The sequence below is a fragment of the Vidua chalybeata genome, chromosome 1 (assembly GCF_026979565.1).
Source record: "Vidua chalybeata isolate OUT-0048 chromosome 1, bVidCha1 merged haplotype, whole genome shotgun sequence".
Taxonomy (NCBI): Eukaryota; Metazoa; Chordata; class Aves; order Passeriformes; family Viduidae; genus Vidua; species Vidua chalybeata.
In genome coordinates this window covers 51,757,942-51,775,121 of record NC_071530.1, presented here as the reverse complement: position 1 = coordinate 51,775,121, position 17,180 = coordinate 51,757,942, and the positions used below count along the sequence as shown (strand labels likewise).

The 17,180-nt window shown below is 40.9% G+C and overlaps 1 protein-coding gene and 1 long non-coding RNA gene across 4 annotated transcripts in view; one reads left to right on the top strand and one right to left on the bottom strand.

Annotated features, from left to right (window-relative positions):
• Positions 1–17,180, bottom strand: part of EGFR (epidermal growth factor receptor) — a 158,934-nt gene that overhangs the window by 124,639 nt on the left and 17,115 nt on the right. The gene's annotated exons all lie outside the window — the stretch shown is intronic.
• LOC128789651 (uncharacterized) lies at positions 661–3,584 on the top strand. Its single transcript, XR_008431566.1, has 2 exons — positions 661–765; positions 1,262–3,584. It is a non-coding gene; the product is annotated as an uncharacterized LOC128789651 (long non-coding RNA).

Here is a 17,180-nt window from a genome sequence, read left to right as displayed (position 1 = left end):
AACCACACAGACCACACTGTATTAGTCAGTGTTTTATTAGAGATACACAGATGTTCTCATCAGCACATCTGATTGAGTCACATTTAATAGCTTCAAAATCTGCCCACCCTCACCTGACACGACTTTGGGTACACACCTTTCCACTTTTACAAACAGCCCTTCTTAAAAACCCCAAGATTAGCTTAGTTGGTTAGAGCGTGGTGCTACTAACACCAAGGCTGTGGATTTGATCCCTGTATAGGCCATTCACTGAAGAAGAGTTGAACTCGATGATCCTTATGGCTGCTTCCAAACCAGACTATTTGTGATTCTGTGAAAAACACGCTTCCCAGAAAGTCAAATAGTGATCAAAATAAGTCATCATGGACAAAAGAGAGATTGAGGGAAAGGCTTACTTTTGCTGCTTTGAGGTAAGATTAAGCATGATAATCACTGCCCCTACAGACTGCAAACATCATTTAACACAGCTAAGGACTGAACTACAAGTTAAATACAAGCAGGGATGCCACTGATGACAACATAATGTAGGATGACTTGAGACTGTTCCTTCTGTATCACCAATCACTGCTCCACTGCTCCATTCCCAAGCACCTATCCTTAAGTGTTGAGCTACATTTGTTCCACCACAACATGATGTCACAACACAATGACACCCTGATCTTGACCTGCATTCCTCTGCTGCTCCGGTTTGGAAACCTCTTATTTGTGAGTGAATGCCATCTTTCTTTCATACTTGTTACCATCAAAAGAGTATTTCCAACTCAGGTAAAAATTTTTCTCATTCTGATAAATTCAGAGGTGGATCCATGAAATGGATTTACTGATTCAGGGATACTACTGTGAAAAACCAATCTCATGTCTGTCTGTAAGGAAGGAGAGCTTTGAGACTAGAGGATACCAATGCCTCGCACATATTCCTGCAGTACTAAATTATTCCTTGTTAACTTAACACTAATTATTTTGTTCTTGATGAGCTTAGCAGATATTATCAGTGTTGAAATGTCTACAGCAAGTTCAAGAGTTGGTGTCCTTGTAATTAATTAATTGATCAGCCACAGCATGAACTGAAAGCTCTTGATAACCACAGACCACTGTCCTTTTTAGACAGTTTATGGGAATGCATTCTAGAGAAAAAAGGTCTTATCTCCAAAGAGCCTAGGGAGACAAGGGAAACCACAGAAATCCTACAGCTCTAAAACTCTAGCAAAAAACAGTGAGGCCTACTCCAAGGGGTGTTTATCTGACATCTGTCATTTTGAAGGACACAAGAAGGCACGTCAGGCAGGCCTCCTGTGCCAAAGCAGAGGAATCATTTGTGACTTCTGAGAAGAGTAATTTTTGTCACATGGAGTTCATGTACATACAGGAACACTTCCAGTGACCAAACATAACTGGTATGTACTGGAGATTGGAATCAGGACACAGAACAATAACAAAAGCCCTGCAGCTGTCTCGATGTCATGTGTTTGGATTGCACAAGTCATCGATAGCATTCTTCTACTGCCATCCTACAAAAAAGCCTTTTCAGTCATTGATAGCTGAATGTGATTGCCTCCCACCCCTTATCAAGGGGCATCATGCCTCCAGACACACATAAGCATGAATGCTCCCTGCACTCCTTGTTCTGGCTTTTGGGTGCCCATAAGCACACACATTAACTGGCAAAACACACCACTGCACTGCACACCTTGTCCAGCAGATCAGATTTTACTACCATGTTCACCACACAAACACCTCATCAGTTACATATAAATACCATGACTGTAGAATAGGCAAGTTGTTCATGTGCTTTGACTGCTTAAAGGAAAAAAAGGAAGCTTTTGGAACAGGCATGAAGCAGAGGCATACAAAAACTGCATAACATTAATCTGAAAAACAAAACAGAGCTTCAAGTTTCACTTTAGGCTTTTCACTGGCTTCTGGAGCCATATTAGTCACATCTTTATCAAATGCTCTAAGGAAAAAAGTTGCTACAGAGATAAAGAGTATGTCACAGATGTCTTTTTTTCCTTAAAGTAAATAGTCATTAATATACTGGAGATGACTGATTTACAAAGGCCTGTTCCCAAAAGTCACACCCATGCACTGACTTGCTTTCTTCAAATCAGTGTGAGATGAAGTTATTCAAAGCCTCTCCAGAAAAGCCTTAAGAAACAGCTGTATTTTGCACTTTTAACTGCTCTTTAAGAATTTACAGGCAGGACAGTGTTAGTAAATAACCAGATAATATTTCCGTGACATACTCCATTTCTATCTTATTGAAAGAGAAGCTAATTTTATGACTAAAGCTCAGTTTTCAGTGAATACAGCTTTAGCACAGATGCTTTGGTGCTGCTGAAATCCACAGCAACTGCATCCTTAGCTATTATCACCATTAACTGAATGGATCTGTGGTTTGCCAAACCTATACAGGCAAAATGCAGGGCCTCCTTCCAGATAAGTTCCTAGATGTCAAATAGAACACTCTCTCTGAATCAGCACTTCTGGTTCTTTGAGTCATTTACTGAAATCTGCAAACTAGACAGTGGCAATTTGCTCAGCTCCTCTGAGCAACTAATGCTCACTCAAAAATGAGCAGAGACATATGAAGTGAACAAGCAGCACAAGAGCCCTCCTGGAGATATTTTTTTTAGTGGGTGGAAGGTGGAGATTTTCATCCAAGAGGCTTTAGCTTGAAGAATCATCATGATTATCTTAAAAATGGTTTCTTGGAGCTCCAACCAGCAAAAGCTAAAACGTAATGAGCACAGAAACAACAGCAGTGTCTTCTGCCCATCCGTATATGACTGCCATGAGGAAAACTGAAACTGGTTCCTGGGAATATACATAACTTGAAGGAGCTGCTTTACAAAACCATTTATGGCAGCTATGACAAGCATCCAAGAGTCAGAAGACTACACTAGCCAGCACCAGCAAATCAGCAGGAATCATATTCAACCAGCTGAAGAACTTCAGATTAATAGCCTCTAGTCCACTCAGCAGTGTCCTGGTTTACTGTAAAACATCTTAAAATGGACAAATTGTTTCAAAGGCTCCACAGGTCAGCAGAATAAGAAAAGCAAAATCCTATAAACCATACAGATAGCAGACTGGTGGTGGAACAACTTCACAGGAGAATTAACATGTTTGGACTCAGCTTCCTTTTTAAAATCCAAAATCTTGTTTAAAACATTAAGGATTGTTGTCCTGAACAATGGCTTGAGATGGACAACTAGCCCAAGCTCTTTTCTTGGAAATTGCTAGAGAGTGAAAGGAAATTCTCTGAAATTTGACATCAAGTTCTACCATTTCTCAAAGTCTTTGCTTTGATCATCCATTTCCTGCTGTCAAGTCACCCTGTTGTATACTCATCTGATGTCCACTATACCACTTAAGAAAAGGAAACTGCCTGTGTTTGAATAAACTGCTATGCTAAAACTGGGTTGGCAACTACTCAACAAGAAGAACAGACCAGGCCAATTTTCTTCAGTACTGGCTTCACGTCCAAGGATACATCTGTTTCTGTTCTCCTTCCAAGCCTACACCATTTCAATCCCTACTTTAACCCATGCAGAATTCAAATAAATCGAGCTCAGCATCTCTCAGGACTGTAAAAGCTTTCTGGTCATTTGAATAGTAAGTCCCTCCACCTTGTCCCTGCTCCAGCAGTATAGGCAGCAAAGGAAAGCAGGAAGCACTAAAAATGCCTTTAATGATATTTTTTATCACCCCATCAACCTGCCACTAAAATAAATTCTGAAACAAGGGTATGCAGTTCTATTTTAGGGTACTTGATAGATATTTCACCTACAGATTTCCCCTGCTTGCTCTCTGAACCCATGTAAACACTATGGTAAGGAGTTCAAGGGTTTTGAAAATACTAAGTAAAACTTGACACAGCTGTAAAACGGGACATAGGATACAAAGTACTGTTGCAGTACGTGGTATTTGTGTAGTATTTATGAAAAAGCAAACATAGGAAAGGTAAAGGCATTGGTGGATGTTTTGAAAAGGGCCCATATCTCACCCCCTTTGGCAGGAAGAAACTCATCAGTGACACAGGGCCATGAGTGGTTAAATGTCCTGCAAACATTTAGGCTCCAGCTCAGTTGCAGTGAGATTCCTTGCATGCTTAAAGCAAAGGCAGTGTGTAAATGTTTTTAAAATGCCCCTTTGCTAACTGTAAGAGCACCCGGTATTTGTTATTGCCTTGGACAACCTGGGAACTCTCAAAGAGATCCTATTCACATGCCTATTTACAGAAGTATTTAGCAGAATTTGGATCTCACAGCACAGTAGTCAGTTTCAAAGGAAGAAGATCAAGGGAACAGACCTGTTAATGAAATGTTAGAATTCACATCTTTTGCTCTTCCACTTCAGAGCCTGTCACCCAAGCCTCTTTCAGCCTCAAAAGCCTCTGAGTATACATAGTTCTGTTTCAGAAACTCAGAAACCTGGAAATGTGTAGTTTCCAAATACTGCCTTAAAAAAATATTCTGCAGTTTTTCTTCCTCTAGTCATAATAATGGAGCAAAGAAGAAAAGAAATTTAAAAGGGATTGTTTGGGGCTTTTCTAAGCACATTCCCTTGTTTAGGATTAGAAGATAACGACTTTTGCTTTGTTGCAGAGCAATTACAGAAATACTTCTATTTACCTAGAATCTTTTATCCTGAGACATCCAAGGGATATTTATGAAACATAGGCCAGAATTTTTAGCTTAGGAATGTGTGTAACTGCAAACAAACACTTTCTGGGCTTGCTCAGTTCAAACATTTGCACGTAAGAGCATCCAGCTACGTGTTCCATTTCATCTCCTTTTAAACAAACAAACAAAAAGCATCCTATTTGCAAAACTGATTTGTAGAAATAAAATTCATGTGTATTTGGGAAAACACTGAAAAAAATTACACCATGAAAAATCTCACTCTGGTAAAATTACAAATTCACGTGTTGTCCTATTTCAGATTCCATAACAACTATATTTAATTATACCTGTGCATACCAATTTACCTTTACTTTCTCTGAAAGAGTTTTATGCTGCAGTACAAGAGTATCTCCCAGGCAACTCACTTGGGGGAGTGGTGACAACTGCTGTTTAATCAGTACCGCAATTAACTTAAGTTCTGCTTAATGGCATGGACTGGAGTGATGTTTAACTCCAGGGATGGAGCAAAGGCAAAAGATTAATTCACAACCTCGTTTCAGAAGAAGAAAGTCTGATGAAGGTTAAATAAAATAGAAGCATTAAATAAAATAAGTATCAGTAAAGCTCATTATCAGGATTTTTTTTTTAATAAGTATGGTCCTCTTGGCCAAACACAGCAACGCAACTCCCCGAGTGAACTTCCTAGGGGAGGGCTGAGGGTGGGAGGAAGATTCCTTCTTCCTCACTTCCTCCTCCCACCCTCAGCCCTCCCCTAGGAAGATTCCTTCTTCCTCCCACTGCAAAATTGCTTTATATCCAATGGCTGAAAGAGGTTTCTGCAGCCACGCTGCTCCAGAGAGCTTGGGGCACAACCAGGAAAAGCCTTCAAAATGCTTCCAGGTGCACTGTGAATAACTAAAGTGAAAAGCCCAGCAAGCCTTCTACCCGATTCATGAGCAACTGAGTCTCCTGGAGAGGTCAAGAACTGTCTGTGGGCTGGGGAATGCAGTTCTCTAACCCTTCTGGGAAGTATTGGGACTTCTTATCCAAGCTGTGAATCACAATGTAACTGTTGCTGATGAGGTGGGGAAGGGCAATACCGCTCTAAAAGCCTTATAGCCCTTGTTAAACTCTGCAAAAGAAAGGCAGAGAGCCAGCCAGGCATTTAACATCGGCAGTGGACACGGTTTGATTGAAATTCTGTTTTGGGGCTTGATAGCTTTGCCAGGGACCCAAATCAGGCCTTTTGAGTGTGATGAGAATCCAAGCTGTACTGCCTCACTGGTACATTTTCTTGAATAATGCTTGAAGAATTGCTATCCTACAATTAGAAGTGAAATCAGACCCTCTTTCTTAATTAGACTACATTGTTATTAATATTATAATTTGCATGAAAAATACCTAGATAAAGGATGCTGTTCATGTTAACAAAAGCTAGGGAGCTCTTAGTAGTCACAACAAAGTATTGGAGTTGAACTCTCAAGAGAACTGTTTTTATCTATTCTGTGATATCATATTATCTGATCTTTTGAATATGAATCACTGCATCAAAGTAACCCAAAATCTCTGCTATTCAGAGGACAGGGCAGAAGATACAATTCAATTCACTTTAAGTGGACATAATCCACTAATTTTTAGAAGCATATGAATAGCTCTCCATGTTATGTCTGTGCCGTATAAAAAGTTCATTAACTTTACCACCTCTCTTTTGTGTGATTTTTCAAGCCTTTCTCCTGAATGAAAAGTGAAGACCAACCAATTTGGATCCTCTGAAAACAAATGCACTCAAGTCCAAAACAGAGTTAAAATGACTGCTGCATGCAAAAGGCATGCAAGCATAAGTATATTAAGGGGGGGGGGGGGGGGGAAGTTGGTGCATTAGTAATGGGCCTGTAGCATTCTCCTCTTTCCAGTTGAAAATACCTTGTGAAAACACTGTGCTGCCAAAAAAAAAAGTCTGCTTATATGATCTCAGCTGTCTTAGGCCCATGTTCAAAATAACAGGAGAAGCGTTCCCAAGGGCCACAGAATGAATCCAAGTGTATGTAAGTTTTAATCAGTGGGGCTGCTTTAATGTAAGGCTTCACACACAGACACACACAGGAGCTCTTCTACTACACCACCACCCACATATTGTGCTCTTCAGAAGTATGTGCTCACCATTAAACAGACAGCTTTCCACTTTCCTAATCTACTTTGACTTTTCAGAGTGGATCTGGCCACACATGAAGTCACTCTGACCCATCAGTTTACATTCAGCCCTTCACTTACACCTCTTCCATCAAGGACAATGCTTGCAGGATGCAAACACATGTAATATAAATACAGGGGTAGGACAGCCTAGGGGCTCCTTCTGGAGAGAGACTCTTCTCCATGGGGCTGTGGACGTTGCCCTTTATTCTGATCACTTTGTCCTTCTGCCACCAGATCATCCAAAGGGAAAGCTGGGTTCCACCTCTGCCTTTCCTACAGGCGACCCAGGGCTGAAACCTTGCTGGCGAGGGCTGCTGCTGCTGCAGAAAACCATCTCAGCTTGAAGCTCTTCAGAGAGGGCAGGGAGTAGTTACACCAATCAAGAAGTTCAAGGCAGAGGAGGGGGAGCATGTTCCAGCTTTCAGTATAAACACAAGGAGCTCTACTCAGCCAAGCTGAAGTTTTTTTTGTTTCCTTTGTAAAGCTTACAGAGGTAATCCACATGGTGGAACAGAGCAACAGGGTTGTTTAGCACCCCGGGCAAAGAGCAAATGTTTATTAACTGGGAGAAAATATTCCTGCTCAGACATGGCCTGGCATGCACAGCTCTGATGAAAAGTCTCTCCAGCCATCTACATTAATTGGACTAAGCTCTTTCTTACGACTAGAAGAAGCATCTGCTCCATATTTTCATCATCACTTTTACTCTCTTTTTCTTTTTTGTTTTTTTAATAATATACAAGCTTTTCCATTTTAGCTTTAATTAATCTATCATTTCTACCTGTAGTAATTTTCTGGGCACATCATGAATTCAAAATACAAAGAGTCGGGTCAAAATTGTCCTCAAAATTTCATATGTAAATTCCATCCCTTCTTCCATCTCTTAAGAGACTTGAAAATACACTAATTTATTTTAAATGCTTCAAGAAAACATGTATGTTAAATAAATCTGAGATGAGTTTAACATCCCAAAGCTTTAGAAATGTGCAGGTAAAGTAGAATGGATGTTAGGTTTCTATGTGCAAAAGGAACAGAGATTTCAGGAGGAGAATCTGTTGCAGAAACATTTCATTTTAAAACTGAGTACAGAAACTGTTAAAAAATTCTCCTGAAGCGAACGGTCAAAGTTGCATTTTCCTTTGGTGTCAGAGGCACAGGACACACACACAGTTTCACAGTGAAAATAATCTAAATTTTTTTCCCAAGCAATGTCCCTTATTTGTACTTCCTGTCTATGGATTGCCATGTCCCTCCCACATGGGCTAAGTGCAACCACTGAATTTGGATGAGTAATGACCAGCTGGGCTGAAACCTTTTTTGTTTTCTGGCTTTTAAGGCTACAAAGCCTACAGATTCAAGAAAGCACCCTATGTCTAAGCCAAAGGTTTGATCTGTGGAAAGTTCATGCTTGCTTGGTAATGCAAACAGAGCACACTATTACCAGGAAGGGACTAAATCACAGAAACGGGGTGACATGAATGAACAACACACCAAAAAAAAAAAAACCCAGCTGACATACAAAACATGATAAATTACCTGTACAAAAGAGGAATCAGCATTCCTCTCAGATCCTAATTACATATAATGATCTTGCCAGGTAGCAAGTTACCCATCAGACCTGCCACCCCAGCACAAAAGGACAGATGCTTCTACCACAACATGCAGGTTTTCCTGAGAAAAGTAGGAAAGGCCAGTAGATACCCCAAGGCAACAGAAAGTCTCTGTCCTGACTTCATTTTTCCCCTTCAAAATAGATAGGTTACAGCAGTTTTCTTTAGAAGCAATCTAAGAGACAGTCTGTGACCCCAGGGCAGACATTCTGAACAACCTGAAGATAACTCCCAGATAGAGAAGCAGTGCTGCTGTGAGATATGTCTAACAGAACCCCTATTCCACACCAACTGCCCATGGGACAGCATTTTAAAATCCAAACACCAAAAAGACCCTCCTTCCCAAAACACTTTGCTCTCCCAAATAATGAGGGATGAGACAACACAAGCAGAACACGTATCTTTCCTCCCCCAGCCAGGGTCTCAGCAATGCACCTCTGAGTGTCCTCCATGGAATGGATTCCATGGACTGCAGTGTTGGCCATGGGCATTTAACTGTATGCAGGCAAGCACCAATCTGAAATGTGGGAAGGGACCCAGAAATCTCTCCCCAAAGACAAATGCATGGAATTCAACCATGTTATCTATAAGAACTTGGAGACTTCCCAATAACGGGTTAGGACAGCCTTGACATATCTGATGCTTCAGCAAGAGCCCTGTGGGAATGACTCACACCAGCCTGTGCAGCTGGCAAGCACCCAGCTTCCACACAGAAGATCAGGAGAGTCCCAAGAACTCATTGGGACAGTCAGGAATGATTAACAACTTCAAAATCAGAGTAATTTTCTCTTTTACAAGAGTGGGAGAGAAGACCTATAATGTTCAAACAGTCAAAACACATTTGCAACTGTCCTGTAGTTCTCCAGTTGTAGTTCTCCAGCTTCTGCCTCTCTCCTGGAAGAAGTGAAGCACCTTAAATCCTATACTCATGGGATGCATGGAATCCTACATGCTTTCTAAACCACTAGCAAACACAGTTCCATGCATCAGGGAGGTTAGCAAATGACTTTTCTACCAAATGAAGGCTGCAAACATGAGTCATAAGATGACAGGACCAAGAAATTCCCCCATGCTGCCACTCTCAGAAATTTATATAAAAGTGGGCTCTCTACAATATCCCCTGCCCAATCTCAGTTCAGCTCTAAATGTTCTACTACCTATAGAATATTTTCTGGTATTAAACTGCTGGGCAGGGGGGAGGGGGGTGGTTCGTATCACTGCATATTTGTATCACTGCAAGTTTGTAAGCTGATCAATCAACCTGCTCAAATTTGCATTAAGGAAACAATTGTTCTCTCTCTTTATTTACTGACTTTTTTTTTTTTTTAACATTTCATTATAGCCAAGACCTAGATTTTGAACCCAGTCCCTAACCAAATCGACTTCACTTTTGGAAGGTGAAAAGTAAAGATACCTTTCAGCTGAAAAGCAGTAAGATCTACCTTCACAGGAGTGACTCCTCCCTCAGTTCTCCACTCTCTGTTTGTGCAGCAGGATCAAATCAGGCTAACGGGTTGCACTAGGGTCTCTACCAACCTTATCTTCAGTTAGTAATCCCACATATCTTTAATAGGCAGGAGCAACTTTGGAGAGTGTAATTGTGAACAGCCCATGAGCTTAAGTGGGTGAACTGTGGCATGGGCCTTCAGTTCATTGCACTTCCACCTGGGAGGTAGAGAAAAAAATCTCTTTTTCTCAATGTCATGGAGTTCTACGTGAATTTCAACAGAGATGCAACTACACAGGAAACATCTGCTTTCTCCTAGTGAGTGGTAGGGCTAAAAATCAGCATTTTATATGCTGCCCCTACTTATTTAATTTAGCAGTTCTTTTTATGTTTCCAAGAAAAAAATAATACAACTGGATTAAAAAAAAAAAAAAAAGTAAAGGCTGTGAATTTTTTTTCCCTCACATAAATATGTACAAAGTCCTTGGATGTTCCCATAATTTTCTGGCCTTGTCTTTAAAGACATTAATATGCTTAAATACCTGGGAATTAGGTTTCAATTACCAGGATCCCCCAGAGGTGTTTTTACTTTTTCTTCTTCATTATGCAAAGAACATGAAGAAAGATCAAGTTTTTTATGAGCCCACCCACAAAGGCTTCAAATATGCTGACTCTTAATAACAAATTTGGAAAGGAGAACCTAGTCTTGGTGAACATATTTCAATGTTAAAAAAAATATATTAAAAAGAAAATAATGAAAGAGGTCCTTTCACATTGACAGAACAATCACAGGTCAGGAATGAAAATAAGGTGACTTCAGAGTTTCTCCAAAACATCATTCCATTTTATTCCATCACCTATAAGGGTACAGGGCAGATTTAACTATTGCTGCTGCCCTCTTTCTTATAAAAATTTTGTGGAAAAAAGAGATTTGGCACCTTCACTTTCATCCTGTTCTCCAGGCTGAAACAACACCAGCCATCACTCACTACACCTCCCTGGTGTTGAAAAGACTGAGTTAGCTACCAGAATAATAATGCAAAAATCAACAGGTGTAGACCCATAAGAGGCAGCTAATGCAATTATTAATAAATACAGCCATTTAGTGAAAACATCCACTTTACTTTGTTTACGCTCTAGAAATTTTAGGCCTCCTTGAAAATTATCTTTCATCCTCTGGGAATGGAGTGTCATGGTTGGCTTCAAAGATGCTGGCACAAAGCGTAGACCTTTTGTTTAATTGCCCTCTTTTGAAGCAAAATATTAAATCAGGTTAGACTGAGTAAGAAAGGGAGAAGCCATACTGGAGTTGGTGGGAATGAAAGACAGTAGTACAAACCATTATCCACCCCTTCTTCTCAGTTCTAATGGTATTAAGGGAAGTATACTTTCCCATCCAGACTCTGCAAAATGCTCCAGAAAGAAAGGGAAAAAAAAAAAAAAAAAAAAAGAGAGAATGTTTTGGATGGAAAAAGCACTATACTTCCTTGAGTAAATTTTATTTCATTTTATTTTTTAACATACAACAATATCCACAGACTTTGTATCTAAAGGTGTCAGTCTGAAGTATTGGCATTGGAATAGTTTCACTTGTCAGGAAATATCTGATACTAAGTGAGACTAAAGCTGCCTGATAAAAACGCCATTGGTCATGTTTTTAAAGAATCGGGCTTTCTATACAGCAGATGTGTAAAAATAAGAGTACACCTATATTTCCATGGATACATGTAAGTAAATACACACAGAAACGCAACACCAACCACACCTCTGTGGACACTAGTGGTTGGTTTGCCCCCAGGACTTAGGACTTTCCCAGCATGTTACAAATTTGTATTTGCATTTGTCAAAAAGAAACTGCCAAAGTGAATAGCTTGAACTGTTTTCATTTGCTGATACAAATTGTTACGCAAACAAAAGAGAACAACTACTCAGAACCTATGGGCATGCAATGAACTGCTTTACTCTTGACAAAGAAAACTTTATAGGGGGAAGAAAAATGGTCTCTTCTCCTTTTCCTGTAACAGCAAAATTTTCTGCTCTTTTTCAGTATATTCAGGGCATTGCTTACTTAAAGCTTCAAAATTTCAATGAAACCACTGCATTAGCTTTATCCAGTTAAGTAAGCAATCATAGATGCTACAAGCAATAAACTTCTAGAGTGCAAGGAGGTGGGCTGCTTAGTCATCTCTGTTGAGTGCCTGAAACTCCTCTTTAAAAACATTGGTGCTGGATTTTTATTTTGTATTTGAAGCAATTATTTTCCTTTTTCTTGTAAAGTCTTCACATCAAGGTGGTTTTAGCAGGCTGGGGTCTGATGAGGCAAGGGACAAACTGTCCTTTACTTTTGGCCCTGGGAAGTGCATGTCATTCCCATGCAGGAGATACACTGTGGTCCTAAAACGGATGTGCCATCTGGATTTAGACAGTTGATAATGAGTCATTACACGTAACACACAGCAAAACACAGAGGCCATATGGATCCAAACCGGTGTGCACATGTAAGACAAATGCTTTCTTGGGCAAATACAGAAATGCACGCTCTTCCCTGCCATGGCAGTCAGGGAATTCTCCAGGCAGGCGTAGATCCATACCGTACTGTAAATTATGGCCTGCTATAAATGAAAAATGCTGATTTGGGGATTGTTCACTTTGTTATAATTTTCCAAGAGCAATATGCTGCAGGGAACAGCCAAGTTAATACAATGTTTCCACTCAAAAATTGGCAGTGCAAGCACAGCCGATGGGGTGTATTTAATGAGACTTTGCTTGCTGATAAAATGTTATTGCAGAGCATGCAGGCTAAGGAGAGCCTCATAGTTTCCATCCCGGATGAAATGTTAGCCTAGTAAAACTCAGTAACTAGCAATACTTCTCTGGAGTTGTAATACAATGTATAGTCTTACTCTGTTTTAGACATGTTCTATAATTGGTAAGATCTTTTAGCCATCAGAAGCGTACAGATGCCCTTTCGTCTGGTTTATTCTCAAAGAGAGAGGCTTGGGATCTGCCATGAATATGACTCATGCCCGTTATTTTCACACTTGGCTCTGATGTGCTGCACAAAGGTTCATCTGCTCCATCTGAACCTGAGTGTAACTTATGGAGCTAATCACCTCGAACACAAGTATTTGCTCATCTTTCCTGAACCTACTCCATATTTTCTCCGAACTTCCTATTTTTGGCACAGGGAGTGAATAATTTCCAGTGAAATGTGAAACTACAGTAATGTACAAAACAAAATCTGGGATTGAGTAACTGAACTGAAAAAAATCCAAAGTGTCAAAAAGCCCCCGCTGCTCTGTTGTGAGCATGGCAGGAAGGTAACAGATGTGTGCAGCCCTGAAACCAGCCTCTCTGCTCCTCTCCCTGCCCTATGCCTACAGCGCTCAGCACTCCTTATGCATCCATCAGCTTACATAAAGCTCACAAGCTGCTGAAGTCTGAAACTCATGGAAACATAACACGGGGAAAACTCCATTTCACGCTACACCTCCATGATCAGCATCATGCACAGATGAAGTTTCAACTTCTGCATCCTCGCCAGATGACAGATCAGTGCGTGAACACTGAGGGCTCGAAGGAAGGAGCCAAGTACCACAAGAGCCCCTTGGGCTGGGCACAGGAGACTGCACAAACACACACCAACAAATGTTACGGGTCTCCCCCAGGGAATCTGGGGGAGTGCTGAACATGAGTAATGGTTTTGCCCTAATTTGTACATATCATTTTGCAGCACAACTGCTTTACATCCAGTATTGTGTGCAGAGGAGGAAAGAAACCCCTAAACACTGCCTTGAGATCACAGGCCAAGTGCTTGCTAGAGCTACTAACAAACATGTGCGTGTGTGTCAGCATGTGCGTGTAACTCCACAGCTCTTTTCTCCACCCCCATACACAGCACAGGGAATATGCTAATGCTTAAATGTTGGGGAAGGTCAAAGATTTAATGTGGAAAAGCCAACAGTAATTTTGCTGCCTCTCTAGAATACTGCAAACGTCCAAATTGTACGGATTAAGTAGAAAAATAAAAGTTACACTTTAATTTCAGACTTTCAAGAAACTGTAGGTTTACTGGTCATAGAATCCACCACTGACGGTACAGATGCACTGTATATTTCCATAAATTGAGGGCAGCAAGTTATTCCCTCATAAGCAGAGCTCCTTCTACATAACATGACAATAAACTTTCCAAAGGTAGAACTGGAACGTCAGAAACCTCTTTGCTTACAGGCCTGCCAAGAGCCCAGAATCCTGCAAGGATTTCTCCAACTTTGCTTGTCCCTGTTCACAAGAAGAGGCATGCAAACACTTTGGCAAGAGGCAGAAAGATCTTGTGGAAACACTGTGGAAAGCACTGCGCTTGATCTGGAAGCAGGATTTTCTTTAACAGCATGAGGGATGAACTAAGAGAGTTTTGCTCTCTCCCCAGGTGCCCATTTGCTTCTGGTTGCACACACGACTTTGGGGAACACCATGTGCTGCAACTGTGAAGCGTCCCAAAAAGCAGACATAACCCAAGGTTTATTCAATCTCTGGGCTGCAGGGTGGCATTTTGAAAGATGTTATCTGACCCTCCAGGTTGGTCCCAGGCTCAGTCTTTGCTTTTCAGAATACATTTTTCCATGGAAGAAAGCTGCTAGTGGGAAAGACCCTCTGTGCTCAGGAGTGGCTGCATATTGCAACACCCTCGTTTGGCAGAGGAGGCTGCAGCATCCCTGCAGCTGTCCTGGGTAGCAGCCAGGAGCTCTCGCCGAAGGTGCTTCATCCTGTGTCCAAGTCTTTTATGAGTCCCAGACTTACACAAGAGGACTGATGCCAAGTTCAGTATGTTCTTGGTTTTACCAGCAGCCTTTTTAAATTAAATTATTCCAATTCATAATGGGATAAGAAACTGAATATGAAATGAATAACAAGGGGCAAAAGCTTCACTTGATTTTGTTCAGGTTCCTCAGTATTTAGCTGGGGATGTTCCCTCCACAGCCCAAGGCTTCAGTAAGTGCCAGCGGCTGATGCAGACTTTTCTCTGGTAGGAGAAGGAGGCTAAAAGCATTGAAGTGCCAATCCCATGTAAAAAGCATGGCACATCTAGCCTGGCCTATGTTAAACTAATGCTAAATGACATAAAAAGTGAGCATCTCTATGTACTTCATCCCAAAGCTTCCAGCAATTTGTTCTATTACCAAACCTCAAACCATTTATTTTTTTTCAATCAGTTGCATTTTAGACCTCTGTGAACTACTTTTTCATTCATCACAGGTACTCAGAGACCAGGTACTTTGTGATCTTTGCTCTCTCCACCCTTAAGCACACTATGGAGAAACATGGGGCAACACTCAGTGTCAAGGCCTCTGCAGCTTTACTTTTCAGATCTCACCACAAGTAGACCCCCCCTGCCCCGGCGACTGGGCTCACCAATGAAAATTTTCATTGCTATGTAGGGTCCCGGGCCTGATGGATCATCTCTTGCATTGTATAAATTTCTCATCCAACTGGCAACTTCTTGCCATGATGATCCCAAAAGCAGACTAACAAGCATTCACCAAATTTGAGAAGAAATCCTGAGGGCGCTACATGAACCAGCTGGGTTTGGATGTCACGTGCCCTGTCCAAACAGCTCGATCTTCACACGTGAGAGTAATGGAGTGAACAAACCAGGCCAGTAGCTGAAATGTTTTCTAAAAATCACTGAAAAGAAAATAAAAAAATTCAATTGCTGGCCTCACACAGTACCATCAATACATGACAGAAAGCAAGCACTTGGTTTCAAAGGGGTCATTAAGCCTTAAACTAGCCACTTAACAGGAACGCCAGTAGCAATACTGGTCAAGTCAATGTTTGTGCATGATTACACTTCAAATTTAAATGTGAAGCTGTTGTACATAACAGGATCTGTGGAGACTTGTTTCTCTTTCTAATGGATTTTAATTGACAATAAAATGGAGCCCAGGACAAAAGTACAAAATAAGCTTGAAGAACAAACATGAATTTTCAAAACACCATGAAGTTATCAAGTGCATTTTGCATTGCCTGTCCAATGCACATAATTTAAAAGAAAATACTCCATTAAAAATACATAAAAATTCTGGGGAAGGAACACCTTTTGAATCAGATCATAGAATGGACAGCCATCATATGCTGCTCTTCTCCACTCTTCCCAGCTATAAGATGCTTTTCCTTCGTATGAAGCTTTGTGCAAAGGCAAATATCAGCCCTGAGAATGCTCAGCCAACTGAAAACTTATGGTGAGGGCAGCAGGTGAGTGGTTGGGCAAAGGAATACACCTATCCCACCTCAGGAAAAAATAAACACAACATGACCAAGATTGGCATCAGGTTCTTTGGCTAAGGAGAAGTGTCCAACCCTCTTTTTCGCAGCTCAGTCTGGCCAGTTCGCAAGTATGCTTGTGATACAGTAGTTAAGTACAGAAGTTGTGCAGCACCTTTTGCAGGCTTTCCAAATATTACAGGGCTAGTTTTGCCATATAAAGGCCTTTTGTCTTCAGAAATCATGATAGATCTGCAAAACAGCTACTGTCCTGAGATTTTTGCAATGGACCAAACTCAATGGAAATAAGTTATGCATTCCTTAGGCCTCTATGGTATAAAATGCTATTAAAAAAGAAAGTAAGAATAAAGATGTAAATATCCCACCTGTTATCCTGGCAAGTTGCAGAAAGTAGTGTCACTAAAAAAACACCCAAAACCCAGCCTAAAAACAATAACAAAAAGCAAACAGCCAAACCAGAATTCACTATGCCATGTAGGTACCTCATAAATATCCTCTTTAAGTCTTTACCGCAGTTGAATTTGGATTGCAGCAAAAAACCTCATTTGTATTCAGCCAAAGGATTGCTGCTAATGCTGCAGAAAAACACAGTGCAGATTAATTCTCAATATTAATGAAAGCAGAATATCCTAAAGCTGTGAACTAATAAATATGCAGTCATGGCCAATGACAGTTTGTAGACAATATATAGTTCAAAGCTTTAAAAGTTTCTTTTTTTTATTTATTCCCTGCTTTGTTTTCTATTGGTCCACAACTTAGAAACCCTGATAGACTTTGCAAGCAAATGCTATGGACAGACAAGTTAAAGGGACCTTAAGGAAGCTGTTCCGCAGCCCTCACCTAGAGAAGTTTTAACAGGGTGAATCACGCCTAACCCAAACACAACCTCCCAGCTTATCGAGGAGGCTCCAACCCCTGCCGATGCCAAGCCGGGGCCAAAGAGCAAAGGCACAGAGCTGAGTCAGCATGCCAAGGCTGTGAGCGGTGCCAGGAGCCATGGGGCAGGCAGAGGCTTCCCCC